General features: G+C 39.5%; 1 long non-coding RNA gene across 1 annotated transcript in view; it reads left to right on the plus strand.

The window, feature by feature from the left end:
- The window catches only part of LOC147371089 (uncharacterized), a 71,317-nt gene extending 60,852 nt beyond the window's left edge, over positions 1–10,465 (plus strand). The window contains exon 2 of the long non-coding RNA XR_015165803.1: positions 9,265–10,465. This is a non-coding gene — a long non-coding RNA (uncharacterized LOC147371089). The remainder of the gene's footprint in view (positions 1–9,264) is intronic.
- The last annotated feature ends 5,366 nt before the right edge of the window (positions 10,466–15,831 follow it).

Here is a 15,831-nt window from a genome sequence, read left to right on the forward strand (position 1 = left end):
ATGGGATATTTTATAGAAAAACTGTGGCATCTCATGATGCTACTGCAATATTTCGGTGCTACATCCCAAATAAGGACAAGAGGCAGGAGACCTTGGGTCTAGTCCTAGTCCTACAGATAACTTGAGGTGTGATGTTCATGGAGGCCACCCAGTTTCTTTGTTTTCAATTATTAAATTAAGGAGTTAGGCATCTCTTGCATATAGACAGTATTTATAAACTTTAACTTCCCTTATTTGGGGCTTATTCAGAAAACTAAGATCATGGCATCCGGTCCCATCACTTCATGGCAAATAGAGGGGGAAACAGTGGCTGACTTTATTTTTCTGGGCTCCAAAATCACTGCAGATGGTGATTGCAACAATGAAATTAAAAGACGCTTACTCCCTGGAAGGAAAGTTATGACCAACCTAGACAGCATATTAAAATGCCGAGACATTACTTTGCCAACAAAGCTCCATCTAGTCAAGGCTATGGTTTTTCCAGTGGTCATGTATGAATGTGAGAGTTGGACTATAAAGAAAGCTGAGCACCGAATAATTTATGCTTTTGAACTGTGGTGTTGAAGAAGACTCTTGAGAGTCCCTTGGTCTGCAAGGAGATCCAACCAGTCCATCCTAAAGGGGATCAGTCCTGGGTGTTGGAAGGACTGATGTTGAAGCTGAAACCCCAATACTTTGGCCACCTTATGCAAAGAGCTGACTCATTTGAAAAGACCCTGATGCTGGGAAAGATTGAGGGCAGGAGGAGAAGGGGATGACAGAGGATGAGATGGTTGGATGGCATCACCGACTCGATGGACATGGGTTTGGGTGGACTCCAGGAGTTGGTGATGGACAGGGAGGCCTGGCGTGCTGCGGTTCATGGGGTAGCAAAGAGTTTGACACGACTGAGCGACTGAACTGAACTGATTCATGATCATATCACATTCATTAATATACTTGCCTTGATTATATTAACCTATTTTCCCCTCAAAAAAGCTTCATCATTTTATGAGACTATAAACAATTAGAAATGCAGCCTTATGCAGTTACCAGTTTTCACAAAGAAATTGGATGATTCAAGACAAAGAGACAAATACATTTGAAATCTCAACTGTTTAAGTGACTAAGCTTTTTCTGACCTTAGAGTCTTGCCATGTTGTTTTCTTTTCTGGAAAGGTTTCTAGCCTCACTAACTCCTACCCTTCCCTCAAGTCATAGCTCAGCTGTCAATCAGAGAAAACTTCCTTGATGCTTCTCAACCCTTTCTCACCTTTAAAATAAGATCCCTTTGGTTATTTGCATTCTTAGAATGCATATTTATTGCTTTACTGTAGTTTATAGTTAAAAATTTAATTGTGATTTTTTATTTTTTACTTTTATTAAGATTTAACTGTAAATTGGTGGTAGAGATCATATCTGGGTTTATTTTAATCTGTTTCCCAGCACTTATCATGATGTCTCACCTAAATTAATTATCATTTTTCAAATGGTTGAGTGAATAAATTGAGCTATGGTGTCACTGGACTTATAATTACTATATTTGTCATTTGGACTTGTGAATCTTTGTATAACTAAATATTTTGTTGCTTTTGTTACTTAGTTGCTAAGTCATGTCCAACTCTTTGCAGCCGCATGGACTGTAGCCCAGCAGGCTCTTCTGTCCGTGGGATTTCCCAGGCAAGAATACTGGAGTAGGTTGCCATGCCCTCCTCCAGCGATTTTCCTGACCCAGGGATCAAACCCGCATTTCCTGCACTGGCAGGGAGGTTCTTTACCACTGAGCCACCAGGAAAGCCCATACTTAATATAGCATGTTATATTAATTGCCCAGGGGTTCATCAAAGGAACAGATATTAGGCGCTGGATGGCCAAAAAGCAGAAGGTGGCCAACTTCCCTTAGCTTAAGGCATGGAGTACCATCATAGATGTGCCAGGGTGACAAAATGTGTAAAATACATTTATAGAAAAGGCGTGTTAAAAATAATAAAATAATGGAAGTAAAATGATGATACAATAATAAGAGAAATAAGACCATTCTAAAAAGTTTATCATTCTGAATCAGGGTTTCTCAGCCTCTGCACCATTGGCATTGTTTTGGACTGGATGATTCTCTGGTGTGGTGAAATGCTCTGTGCACCACAGGACATTTAGCAGCATCCTTGGCTTCTACCCTGTCAATTCTGGTAATGTCCCTGCTGTTGTGACAGCCAAAATTGTCTCCAGACATTGCCAAATGTCCCCCTTGGAGTCAAAACTGCCTCAGTTGAGACCACTGCTCTTCAGAATTAATAAATCAGAAAACCAAACCAAACAAAAATCAATTCCCCGTACACTACACATTATCATTTCATTGTCCCAAGAACCTTAAAACTCTCCTAAGGCAGATTAGTGTCATCTCCATTTCATATTATAAAGAAAAGGAAAGAAAGGCCTGTGCTCTACAAATCTGTTTTGCTACCTTAAAAAAAAAAAAAACACCTCCCGGAAGGGTTCCAGAGCAGAGATGAGCACCAGCCCCTGGAGACAGCGAGGGCCCCGCAAGGTGAATGGGCTGCAGCTATACCACATACCATCACCCCAGGGCTGAGTGTCACCGCTAGGGAGTGCAGATGCTGAGGCCTAATTTGGGATCCTTGGTAGCCATCATCTGAGCCCTCCTGACTCCTCATTCTCAAGCCTGAGAAGAGAATTTCCAGGTCTTCCCCAACCCCCTTTTTATGAGAAATACCTAGAAGAGAGCAATTCTATATTTTCTTTCTCAATATGCATTTATATTGACACTAACTTTTAAGAGAAGAATTGGCAGTTATATCAGTGGCAGATGTGTATTTAGAAACATTACATTTGTTTTATTTTCTACTTGATCAGGAGCGATTTGGGGAAGAGGCAAGAAGGGAGAAACAGAAACACAGAAAGAGGAACTCACATAGTCATAGGCCAAGAGAGACTGAAGTTAAGTCAGAAAGAGACAAAGACATACAGAAAGTGGCACACATAGACGCACACAGGGAACCATTGAGAGACTCAGAGAAGGACATGTATACTGTGAGTTAGGAGGGAAATGAGAGATGAGGGCTTGTGGAGGGGGAGGCTGAGGAATGGAAACGGGTCCTGGGATGTAGGGCTTGTGAAGGAGTTGTGAAAGGCAGAAAGAAGACTGATTAATCTGCTCTCTGGGTGTTTAATCAAATTAACAGACCTGATTTCAGAAATGCTTCAGACATTGTTGTCAAACATATTGAGGTTCATCTCTCTCATCTGGAGAAACACAGTGACTCAGTACAATGAAAGAATTTTCAAACTTATTCAGATGATAACTCCTTGAGGATATAGGACATAAAGACCCCTGTTTCCTTCTCTCTCACTTTCTGTCCTCTTCTCCTTTTCCCTCTGGCCCCACAAATACAAGGGCAGCTGACTTAAATATGTCAGGGAATGTTCAGCACAGGTTAGGCAGGCTGCAAGCAGCTGTGTGCAGCCTGGGTGGGGTTGGAGGCTGCTGCGAGCTCTACGTTTGGGAGGGCCTTAAAAGTTTGCTCCCACTGGACCATTCAGACCATTCTAGACTGAGACACATCACACTGAGGCAGCTACTATCCAGTTTATAGCATTGCAATTACAGCGGAAACCTGACTATGCTGAGAAGGGCCTTAGTGCCTGATCCACATAATATTTGATACCTCCCTCTGGATCAGAAAGCCCCAGAGTCAGTGTCCAGGATCCAAATATTTTCTAACCGGCTTCTCGCCTGACAGCCAGAGCCAGTCATCAGAGGTTTGACCAGACAGACTGTGTGCAGCTGACAATTAGACCATAGCACAGTTAACCTTTAGGTTAGAGATTGAGTTTGACATTGAATGTGGAGGAAGTAGTTATCATTGTGTTTGATAAAAATATTTCTGAGTCGATGGCTATAGTGTTCACCCCAAGTGATCTGTGCCTCCTCTCAGTCAGTGGATGCTGAAGACAGAATATTGTGTAGGAACTGTCAGGAGCATATTGCCTTTGGAGACAGAAATTTCAGATTATAATTTTTATTGTTTTTAGACACATCCATCACCAAGACTTAAAATTTGTTTTTATTTACTTTTAGCTGGGCTGGGTCTTCATGACTGCACAGGCTTTTTCTAGTTGTGATGGATGAGCAGGGGCCGCTCTCTAGTTGTGGTGTGAAGGCTTCCCACTGCAATGGCTTCTCTTGTCGTGGAGCACGGGCTCTAGGTGTGTGGGCTTGAGTACTTGTGACACGTAGGCTCGCAGCTGCAGTGCTTGGGCTTAGCTGTCCAGTGACATGTGGGATCTTCCCAGACCAGGTATTGAACCCATGTCCCCTGCATTGACAGGCAAGTTCTCAGTCACTGGATCACCAAGGAAGTCCCTCAGATCACATTTTGATAGTGAACTATTCCATGGAGAACCCACAAGTCCTAGAATGAGAAGGACCTTAGTAATTTTCTAATTCACTCAGGAGAACACACAAGACCACAGAGGTCAAGGGACTTGTTTAAGACCGTGCAAACTAGAACCTGGGATTCATAGTCTTCATCCCAATTTATTTGCATGTAGGGTAATAAATGATGGTCTTTTTGAAAATTTCCAATTAATAGTCAAAGAAACATCAGTGTATAGAGTGCACATTTAATAAATGGTGAGAATTAGAGGAAGAACTGAGAAGAAGTATCCAGCATTTAGCCTAATAAACATCTATTGACTGAAATGAATGGGTTCAAATTATTAGCACTTTTCTCAGGAGATTCCTATTATTTGAAACAGCCACAAAATGATTTACCCTAGCAAAGGATACAAGGCTCACAACTCAAAAGGGTGCCATTTTGGAAAGATGTTTTTATTATATAATTAAAGCTAATGGAAATTTCACTAAACAAAGAAATGCTAACGATATAAGGTGCTTAAGAGATGCACAGATGCAAACCATATGTAACTACTTAAGAAAGTACACTCTCAGCACATATGAAGCTCCTTTGTTGTCCCTGCAGAGTGAAGTGAGTCCTGTTTCCCAAGTCTCTTTATTTTGGATTTTCTCCCAATGTAAAAAGAAAAAAAAAAAAAAAATCCTTCTCTGTAAAATTCAGCGACATAGACTACAAAGCCAAGATTTCATAGCAGTGGTAGGTTATTTGAGGAGAATTAGTTCCCCACCCCCACACATCACTCTCAAATAGAATATTTCATCAAATATTGCCACCAGCAAAATGCGCCAAGGAGCGATGTTCCTCCTGGAAGTGGAAGTAGCGCTGAAAGGTTGAATGAACCAGATTATATGTCACATTTTTTGAATAACTAGATTCTCTGGAGACTAAAGAGTGATAAAAGTTTAATAGGATCTCAATGAATCTCTCAGGTCTCCTTGTATTTCATTATATTCTGACTATGAACCATGTAAAAGTTCATCAGATCAACTCATTTCTCAGCTGTGTTTGTCATAAGAACTTCATTCTTGTTTGGCAAATCCCTGTGTGATCTGTCTGTAGTTCAGGTCACCTGAGCATTTAAGCTGCTGTTCTGTTTACAGCTCCCCATATGTCTTATTTTTTCCCTGCGGCTACATCATATGGCCTTTTGACATATTTGAAGGACAGAGATATTACAAAACAGCTCTTTGAGCATCTCTATTTTGGGCAATAACTTGCAAAGTGAATAAGGAAAACCAAGGATTCCCTTTACAATTGCTCCCTGTGTTAGCACAAGCCAAGATAATGCTTATCAGGGTCATTTTTGGCTAGTCTTAAGAATGACAATTTCAATCCAATAAACTTAATATGCAAAAAAAAAGTTTCAGAAGAAACTGAGTGCCACTATATTAGAAAGTGAAAATTTTAATTTACTGATAAAAATTAAAGATTCCTCACAAAATATTGTCTCTCTTGGTGATAAATACTTCAGAGATTATTATGTTAAGTGATTCTAAAAGGGTGCATATTAAAACATATGAATATTCTATATTTTAAAAGCCATATCTTTTGTTCATATACCAAACAAAGTAAACTTCATTTATAATGCATTATTCCATTTAAGCTCATAACCTTTGAAACAGGTATGATTATACACATACTAAAAATAAGGAATATGTTTCAGAAAGATCAAGAGACTTGTCTCAAGACCTACAGGTAGGAAGAAATAAGGTAAGACTTAAATCTTCTCATGCAGTCAAGATATTAAAACTATTTAAAATTATATAGTTCAGCATATTGTTTCTTAAATGCTTGATCCCTAAGCACCCATCTAATGCTTCCTGAGTTCTCTTCAGAAGGAAAAGACCTGTTTGTAAAATTATACAGGGCTTGGAAAGATATCTTTCTATGAAAATTGTATTTATGAAATCGTAAACTGAGATCAAAAGATAAATTTGAAAATAATGTATCTTTGTCATTCAGTTGGATTGCTTTGGTAAACCATCCCAGGAGATAAGAATTCATTTAAGATCTCAAAACAAAACAAAAAGATTGTGTGCCTTATTTGTGTCAATCATTCTACTGCTTAACAACCCTGCTCAACTAAAATTCCTTGTTATAATTTAGAGCTATTCACCTGTGGAGAAAGATTATTGAATACTAAACTAAAATCTGTTAAGAACAAAGATCTTTATTGAATTTTATTCATGTTGACTTTCAGGTTATTTGATTGTTATTTTATTTGTAACACTTGGTGTCTATTTATATATGATCCTTAAATAGGAAAAAGGTCATATTTCTCCTTACCTCCACAACTTTAGACCTTATTCAATATTAAAGCAGTTCAGAAAGTACTGAACACAATGAGAGCACTGTTTCACAGATCAAGAACAATGCATACTTAAGGATTACAGTTTTAAAATATCGTAGTAGTCCTCTGTCTACAGCTATCATCTGTACTGTGCTATCTTTTAGTTATTGCTGTTTTCTCAAATCTTTGCCATCCAACAAGTGCTTTTGTTTCTAGTTGATCTTTGTGATTGTGTGTCCTGTGTTTCTGGTGATTTTCATTTCTTCAGTTGCCTTTTGGTATATTGGAAAGACAGAACTTTGGAAAACAACTCTTTTCTTTCTGTTTCTACTATCCAGGACAACAGAGTTTTCATTCATCCTTTTACCTGCAAGCAACATCATGATCTGGTAGAGCTATACTAGCTATTCACAGAGGAAAGAGATTCTCCTCAGGCCATTTATAATATAAACTTCCTCCTACCAAGACATGTGGCCTGCCTTCTGGGACCCAGGACACGGAAGAACAACTCTTTAAAGAACAGTTTCTAAACAAAATCTGGTGGTGGTGGTGTTCAGTCACTCAGTTGTATCCAACTCTTTGCAACCTCATGGACTGTAGCACACCAGGCTTCCCTGTCCTTCATTATCTCCTGGAATTTGCTCAAATAAGTGTCCATTGAGTCCGTGATGCTATCTAACCATCTCATCCTCTGCCACCTTCTTCTCCTTTTGCCTTCAATCTCTCCCAGCATCAGGATCTTTTCCAATGAGTTGGCTCTTCACATTGGGTGGCCAAAATATTGGAGCTTCAGCTTCAGCATCAGTCCTTCCAATGAGTATTCAGGGTTGATTTCCTTTAGGACTGATTGATATTCTTGCAGTGCAAGGGACTCTGAAGAGTCTTCTCCAGCATTACAGTTTGAAAGCATCAATTCTTTGGCACTCAGCCTTTTTATGGTCCAACTCTTGCATCCGTACATGACTACTGGAAAAACCATAGCTTTGACTATATGGACTTTTGTCAGCAAAGTGATATCTCTGATTTTTAATCTGCTGTCTAGGTTTGTCATAACTTTCTGTCCAAGGAGCAAGCATCTTTTAATTTCATGACTGCAGTCACTGTCCTTAGTGATTTTGGAGCCCAAAATCTGTCATTGTTTCCACTTTTCTCCCTTCACTTGTCATGAAGTGATGGGACCTGATGCCATGATCTTAGTTTTATTTCTTTTAATGTTGAGTTTTAAACCAGCCTTTTCACTCTCCTTATCAAGAGGCTCTCCACTTTCTGCCATTAGAATGGTATGATTTGCATATCTGAGGTTGTTGTTCCTCCCAGCAAGTTTGATTCCAGCTTTCAATTCATCCAGCCTGGCATTTCACATGATACACTCTGAATATAAGTTAAAAAAGTAGAGTGACAAATATACTATACCGCCTGTTGTACTCCTTCCCCAATTTTGAGCCAGTCTTTTGTTCCATGTTCAGTTCTAACTGTTGCTTCTTGGCCTGAATACAGGTTTCTCAGAAAACAGGTTAGGTGGTCTGGTACCATCTCATTAGGAATTTTCCACAGTTTGTTGAGATCCACACATATAGTCAGAAATGTACAGTATCTTCAGTGCCCCATGTGATTTTTACTTGTGTACATTCTGAAGTAAGTAGTACATCATTTCTTGCTTTGCAGGCAGAAAGGTGTTGGAATTACTGGAGTGATTCCTCCTGGCTGCACACTCATAGCAGTTTAGCCTTAGGATAATTTCAGGTTTTAGGCTGACCATTAAAGTAATGGAAGGAGTGTATAGTGGCTTCCAAGGTGGTGCAGTGGTAAAGGAATCTATCTGCCGATGCGAGAGATACAGGAGAGGTAGGTTTGATCCTAGGTTGGGAAGATTGCCCGGAATAGGAAATGGCAACCTACTCCAGTATACTTGCCTGGGAAATCCCGTGGACCGAGGAGCCTGGCGGGCTACAGTCCATGGAGTCGCAAAGAGTTGGATACAACTGAGCATATGCACATCACAAAATATATAAAACAAATTAGGCTTGGGCTGTTATTGGTGTGACTGGAGTTAATCGTATCTGAAAACCTAGCTGCTTTTTCCTTGGTTATAGCAGCTCTTGTTGATTTTTGTAATGAAAAAATTCTTGGCTTCTGATTTTAACATACTTTATCTTGAATTGTATAAAAGCAGAGTTTCTATAAAGGGTATTTTATTTGACTCTACTAATTGAGCATCAATCTCATATGCCAGATAGTAGAGTCAATGTTTAAAAGACATAACTCCTGCCTTTGGGAACTTACACAAAATGTAGACATGGCAGGGCAACACTGGACATTTTTCTACATAATTAGGGCTACCTGGGGAAAGTGTATTTCATCACACACTCTATAGAAGATTCTTTGGCTGAGACCCTTTCATAAGGGATTAACCTTCAGATGCATTCTCCTTCTTCCCACCAGATGTGTATTTCTCTTACAAACACTCCCAAGTAATTCAATCCTTTGTATAGTGAAATAGCTTCACTGGAGTAGAGAATCCTTTCTCTGTCCCCAGGATTGATTTTTTTTTTTTTCCAGGTGAATATCTGTGTGTTTCTGTGGATGGTCAGAGGACTGTGGAAGAAGTAAGTAGGGACCATAATGCGAGACAAGCAGCAGTCTTATTTAAAATAAGTAAGTAAAAATGCAGACAAAATAATTTCTTCTTCCAGCCTTTGCCTTTGCTCAACTCTCAGCTGTATTTTCCATATACCGTTCTTGAGTTCATTACTCTTTAAACACATTAATTATCACGGCTTTGACTAACTCCTTGGGTTATTTACATACTGTAAACAGCTCTGAGATTCTTCGTAGACACATACTGTGAAGGACCCTTGGGTTCCAGTGCATTGTTTTCCCTTCCCAAACATTTATTCTTTTGCAAATCGTGAACATGACCATTTTCCTTATACCACTCTCCTGTGTATGACAACAATGAAAATACATACCCATGGGAAAAATAAAGAATCTTCCTCTATTCAGCATTGTTACACTATAATAGGTGAACTATGGGCCTCTTCTGTATACTATCTAGAGAGTCTTATTATCTCTCTGGAAGGGAAGCACTTTGGCCTTATTTACTCCCTTAATTAATACTGCATCTGCAAGGCATATGTCTACATTTTGCCACCATTGCAGCCACTTTAGTCCTCAGCGTATAAAAACCCAACTCTACCACCTCTGAGCACATTGAGGAAATTTCTTCCATCTCCAGCTCACGATGTATACTTACGGGCAAGCAGCCTGAAAGGAGAAGTGTGGGGGATGCTAACATGGACTGTATTTGTTAACAGGAACCTCCTTCTGGTGAATGAGGGAAGCTTAATCCCATGGAAGTATGGTTTCAATTTTTCATTGAAATTACAATCAAACAAGTTGCCAGCACACATTTTTCTTTGTCAGATGTTTCCCTTATGGTAGATTTGGAGTACTCTTGGGCCGACTTATAAACTCTGTCTTCTGCCAGTGTTGCTACAGACTCTTCTCTTTGTTTTCAAATTAATTTCATCTTTTTTCTCCTAGAAGGGAATACATTTGAAATACAGTAGTACCTGACAGGAAAATATCTCTTTAACGCAAACTTTTTTTTTTTAGCAGGACTCTGATAGGAAGGACAACACATTACTGGCTCTTCTTCAGCTCTCTGTAGGGAACTCGGTATGATAAAAATCACAAGAGCCAAGGGCCGGCAATTTCCTGATTTTCTAGCACTTATTAAAATCGTATTTATCAAGGCTGACTTTTGGCTGCTGGTTGAACTGGAAGAAATGGCTTTTAGAGGTCTGCTTTGGGAACAGGGGACCCTATGAACACTACAGGACAAAGTAGTCTTGGGATGACTGTACTGTTTTCAGACTCATGAAACCGCAAAGTTCTCAGGAGGGCCGAACCCAAGTTGGAAATCATTCACCTCCTTTTCTTGGCGCAAGCAGCATCAGAGGGAGCAAGCAAAAGATAATAAAGACCAGTTGTTTTGATCTCTGGTGCCAGAACTATGTCCCTAATGAAGGAGACTCTACATCAAAGAAACTGCAGTGAGATTGGGAATTGACCCTGTTTTTGTTTTCAGCCCGTCTCCAAGCAAAGGTGTGGTGGAATTGATTTGTCCTGAAGCTCTGGTCATGTGAATCTTTAGGCAACTGCCAAACATTACCATCTGGACCAAATCAATGCTGTTTACATCTTTGCAGGTCTTATTTTCTAAGGTGACTCGTTTTTCTTTAACTGGGGAGGAGGTAGTGTTCTTGAAACATAAATAGTGTGACTACTATTAATTCTATGGCTTACTGGAAGAGGGTTGTTCTAGTAAGTACTTAATACAATGTATGAAATAGACCCATTAGAAGAGAAAGAAATGAGGAATAAGGTAATATGATTTTGTGAAGGAGAACTAGAAAGGGAATAACAAGGTCTGGGCACAATCTGTACGTTGCTTCTGAAATCTTGGGTGACTGAAGTAAGACATTGTTGGCTGTCAGTATAACTTCTCAGGTATAATTATACCTCACTAGTATCATAGCACTGCTGAGTCTTAGGAATGGAAAGGATCTTAGTGAACTAATGTCTCTACCTGTCTCAGTGTTATTTTCTGAATCAAATGAGTACTAAAACTATCTTTTAAATTTATTTTTCCTCCATTATCACAAAAAGCCAACTGTAGAAAACATTGGGAGATAGTCAGCAAAAAGTTACTAAGATGAAAAAGACATAAATCCATTCCTTCTAAGAAATCCACCATTTTATAGGAAAGATTCATTCTTTTTCTTGTAGGCATTCAGCAAACATTTATTTCACACTGTGCTAGATGTTGGGAATACAGAGATGAAAAGGCATAGTTTTTGCCTGTCTTCAAGGATATTTTTTATTTACTGGAGAGATAGATAAGTAAATAGTTTAAAACTGTGATAAATACTTGGTGAGTGGAAAGCCCCAGGAACTATGATGAGGTTGGTATCAGGGGAGGTTTCTCAGAGGAAATGACATTTGGTTTGAGTTCTCTGCATAAATAGTGAAAGGGATGAATGAAAGTGTGAAATGTGTGGCTTGAGGGTTGGGAGTGAGGGGCAGATACCAGATGGCATTCAGGGAGAAATGATTTTAAAGAATCTGAGGCAAACTTCTGAGCATGATATTACTTAAATATAAATGGAAGACTTTTTCCTAGTATTAATCTATTACTCATCTTCTCTTGTATATTCATGGAGAAGAGTTGTCAGGAGCTTGTTCAAAAGTTTATCTCTCTTCAAACAAACTCACAGATGTAGAGAACAAACTAGTGGTTACCAGTGGGGAGACGGAAGGTGGGAGGGGCAATGCAAAAGTAGGGGAGTAAGAGGTACAAAGTATTAGTTATGAAATAAACTACAGGGGTATCTCATACAACACAGGGAGTATAGCCAATTTTTATAACAACTGTAAATGGAATATAACCTTTAAAAATTGTGAATCACTATATTGCACACCTATAAGATAATATTGTACAGCAACTATATTTCAATAAAAATAAAGTATGTATACTATAAATATCTTCATATATGAACATATTTAGCTACTACATAGCTAATATTTAAATATAAGTTAAAATACTGAATTTTGATTTTAAAAAGTCACCTTTCTTAGTCCTGTGCTGAGTATCTAAATACTAAACAGAAAAAGTACTATACTACCACTAAGTGAGTGAGTGAATGGAAGCTGCTCTGCTGCTGCTGCTGCTAAGTCGCTTCAGTCATGTCCGACCCTGTGCGACCCCATAGACAGCAGCCCACCAGGCTCCTACGTCCTGTCCAATTCTTTGTGACCCCATGGACTGCAGCCCGCCAGGCTCCTCTGTCCATGGAATTCTCCAGGCAAGGATACTGGAGTGGGTAGCCATTCCCTTCTCCAGGGGATCTTCCCAACCCAGGGATCGAACCCAGGTCTCCACATTGCAGGCATATTCTTTACCATCTGAGCCACCAGGGAAACCCACTACCATCACTACTGCTACCATTACTATCACCACTAAAACAACCACAAATACCACTGCTCTATCACCACCGCGACTGTTTACTGTGAATACCACCAGCATCACTATTATTATCATCATCTAAAACAGCCACTGACTCCCCTGGTGGCTCAGATGGTGAAGCGTCTGGCTACAATGCAGGAGACCCGGGTTCGATCCCTGGGTTGGGAAGATGCCCTTGAGAAGGAAATGGCAATCCACTCCAGTACTCTTGCCTGGAAAATCCCATGGATGGAGGAGCCTGGTAGGCTACAGTTCATGGGGTTGCAAAGAGTTGGACACAACTGAGCGACTTCATGCACTTCACTTCACTTCAAAACAGCCACTAAAACCATCACCAGCATTTCCACTATCACCATTACCATGGTTACCATTGTCACGGCAACCATTAGTCCCCCCATGTTATCACGGCCACCAGCAATGACCATTAGCATTGTCACCACTACCATCACCACTGTCATTGCTGTAACTTCAACCACCAATAACATCATCCCTATTGCCACTATCGGCTTTCTATTTCTAGTGCTACCAGCACCGTCATTACCACCAACATTCTCATTCCCATTCCTGAAGTAATTTTTCTACATCTTCTGAGATATCATAATGGCTATATATGCCCTAGATCAGAGTTCTTGCATGCAGTAAGTGGGTTCTATTGGTAGCCATTTTAAATGTCAGATTAATGGACCACTCAATAAAAACCCTTTTAACAATAGCTAAAGAGAATTCTCCAGGCTTACATAGATAAATTGAAATTTAAATAAATCCTTCCACAAAGGAACAAATAACAGTAACACACACTCTATCCTCCATTTAAGGAATATTGCCATGTGAATCCTTAACATGTAGAGAGCTAGTTCATTCACTGGAGGTATAGAGAAGGTAGGATGGCATATTATGACCTATGATAATTGACTGATATGACTCCTATGCTTTAGTTTTATGCTAGAAGCCTGTTCTTTCTAAAGACTTTGCAGTTGAGGCTGAAAACTAAAATGTCTTCTTATGAGAAGTATGAGTTCCATGGTTAAAAGTGTCTCATTTTTTCTGTCACTTTTTATATATTAAAAGGCTATAGAAGCATCTCAAGTCAGAAGAAAATGTCCAGGATAGAGTTGATGATGGAGGCAAAATAAAAAATGAAAGAGGGTCTTAGTTTTCAAAACATGTTTATGTGGTTGAATTCCAGGAAATTATGTTTTAAATTAAACTTGGAGAAATTTTTCTCCAAGAAAAAGATGTGAAAAATAATTATGTAATTTGTATGCAAGTTAAAACAATCACAGTCTTCTATGGAGGGAAAAGCTATTGAACTAGTACAATAATTCTTTATAACTTTTTTTCTATGGTTTGTCTTCAATTCCTTTAGGTTCTTGTTTTTGTTTTGTAATTTGTTAGTACTCTTTCATGTCACTCAATAAAAATTTCTTAAAGACTACAATGTGAAACCACTGAGTGAATTCTAGCTCTTGAGGGCACAAGAAAGACTGTGCCTTTGTATCTGCCCTGGCGTTTATCAACAATTGAAAACAATAGTAAGCAGATAGTGATGTTACCATTTCTGTCCTTTATTGAGCCCATCTTTGCATGAAATATTCCCTTGCTATCTCTAATTTTCTTGAAGAGATCTCTAGTCTTTCCTGTCCTATTGGTTTCCTCTATTTCTTTGCACTGATCACTGAGGAAGGTTTTATCAGCTTTCTTATGTCTCCTTGCTATTCTTTGGAACTTATCAGCTTTCTTATCTTTCCTTGCTATTCTTTGGAACTCTGCATTCAAATGGGTATCTTTTCTTTTCTCCTTTGCCTTTTGCTTCTCTTCTTATCATAGCTATTTGTAAGACTTCGTCAGACAGCCATTTTGCTTTCTTGTATTTCTTTTTCTTGGGGATGGTCTTGATCCCTGTCTCCTATACAATGTCATGAACCTCTGTCCATAGTTCATCAGGCACTCTATCAGATCTAGTCTCTTAAATCTTTCTCACTTATACTGTATAATCATAAGGGATTTGGTTTAGGTCATACCTGAATGGTCTAGTAGTTTTCCCTACTTTCTTCAATTTGAGTCTGAATTTGGCAATAAGGAGTTATTCTCTGAGCCACAGTCAGCTCCCTATCTGGTTTTTGCTGACTGTATAGAGCTTCTCCACCTTTGGCTGCAAAGAATATAATCAATCTGATTTTGGTATTGACCATCTGGTGATGTCCATGTGTAGAGTCTTCTCTTGTGTTGTTGGAAGAGGGTGTTTGCTATGACCAGTGCGTTCTCTTGGCAAAACTCTATTAGCCTTTGCCCTGCTCCATTCTGTACTCCAGGGCGAAATTTGCCTGTTACTCCAGGTGTTTCTTGACTTCCTACTTTTGCATTCCAGTCCCCTATAATGAAAAGGACATCTTTTTGGGGTATTAGTTCCAGAAGGTCTTGTAGGTCTTCATAGAACTGTTCAACTTTTGCTTCTTCAGCATTACTGGTTGGGACATAGACTTGGATTACCATGATATTGAATGGTTTCTCTTGGAAACAAACAGATCATTCTGTCATTTTTGAGATTGCATCCAAGTGTTGCATTTCAGAATCTTTTGTTTACTATGATGGCTACTCCATTTCTTCTGCTACTGCTGCTGCTAAGTCGCTTCAGTCGTGTCTGACTCTGTGCAACCCCACAGACGGCAGCCCACCAGGCTTCCCTGTCCCTGGGATTCTCCAGGCAAGAACACTGGAGTGGGTTGCCATTTCCTTCTCCAATGCATGAAAGTGAAAAGTCAAAATGAGGTCGCTCAGTCATGCCCGACTCTTAGCGACCCCATGGACTGCAGCCCACCAGGCCCCTCCGTCCATGGGACTTTCCAGGCAAGAGTACTGGAGTGGGTTGCCATTGCCTTCTCCGCCATTTCTTCTAAGGGATTCTTTACCACAGTAGTAGATATAATAGTAGTAGTAGATATAACTCAGGTCATCTGAGTTAAATTCACCCATTCCAGTCCATTTTAGTTTGCTGATGCCTAAAATGTCGACATTCACTTTTGCCATTTCCTGTTTGATCACTTCCAATTTGCCTTGATTCATGGACCTAACATTCCAGGTTCCTATGCAATATTGCT

The sequence above is a fragment of the Bos grunniens genome, chromosome 6 (genome assembly GCF_055505025.1).
Source record: "Bos grunniens cultivar Pamir isolate PY7600 chromosome 6, Bosgru_T2T1.0, whole genome shotgun sequence".
NCBI lineage: Eukaryota > Metazoa > Chordata > Mammalia > Artiodactyla > Bovidae > Bos > Bos grunniens.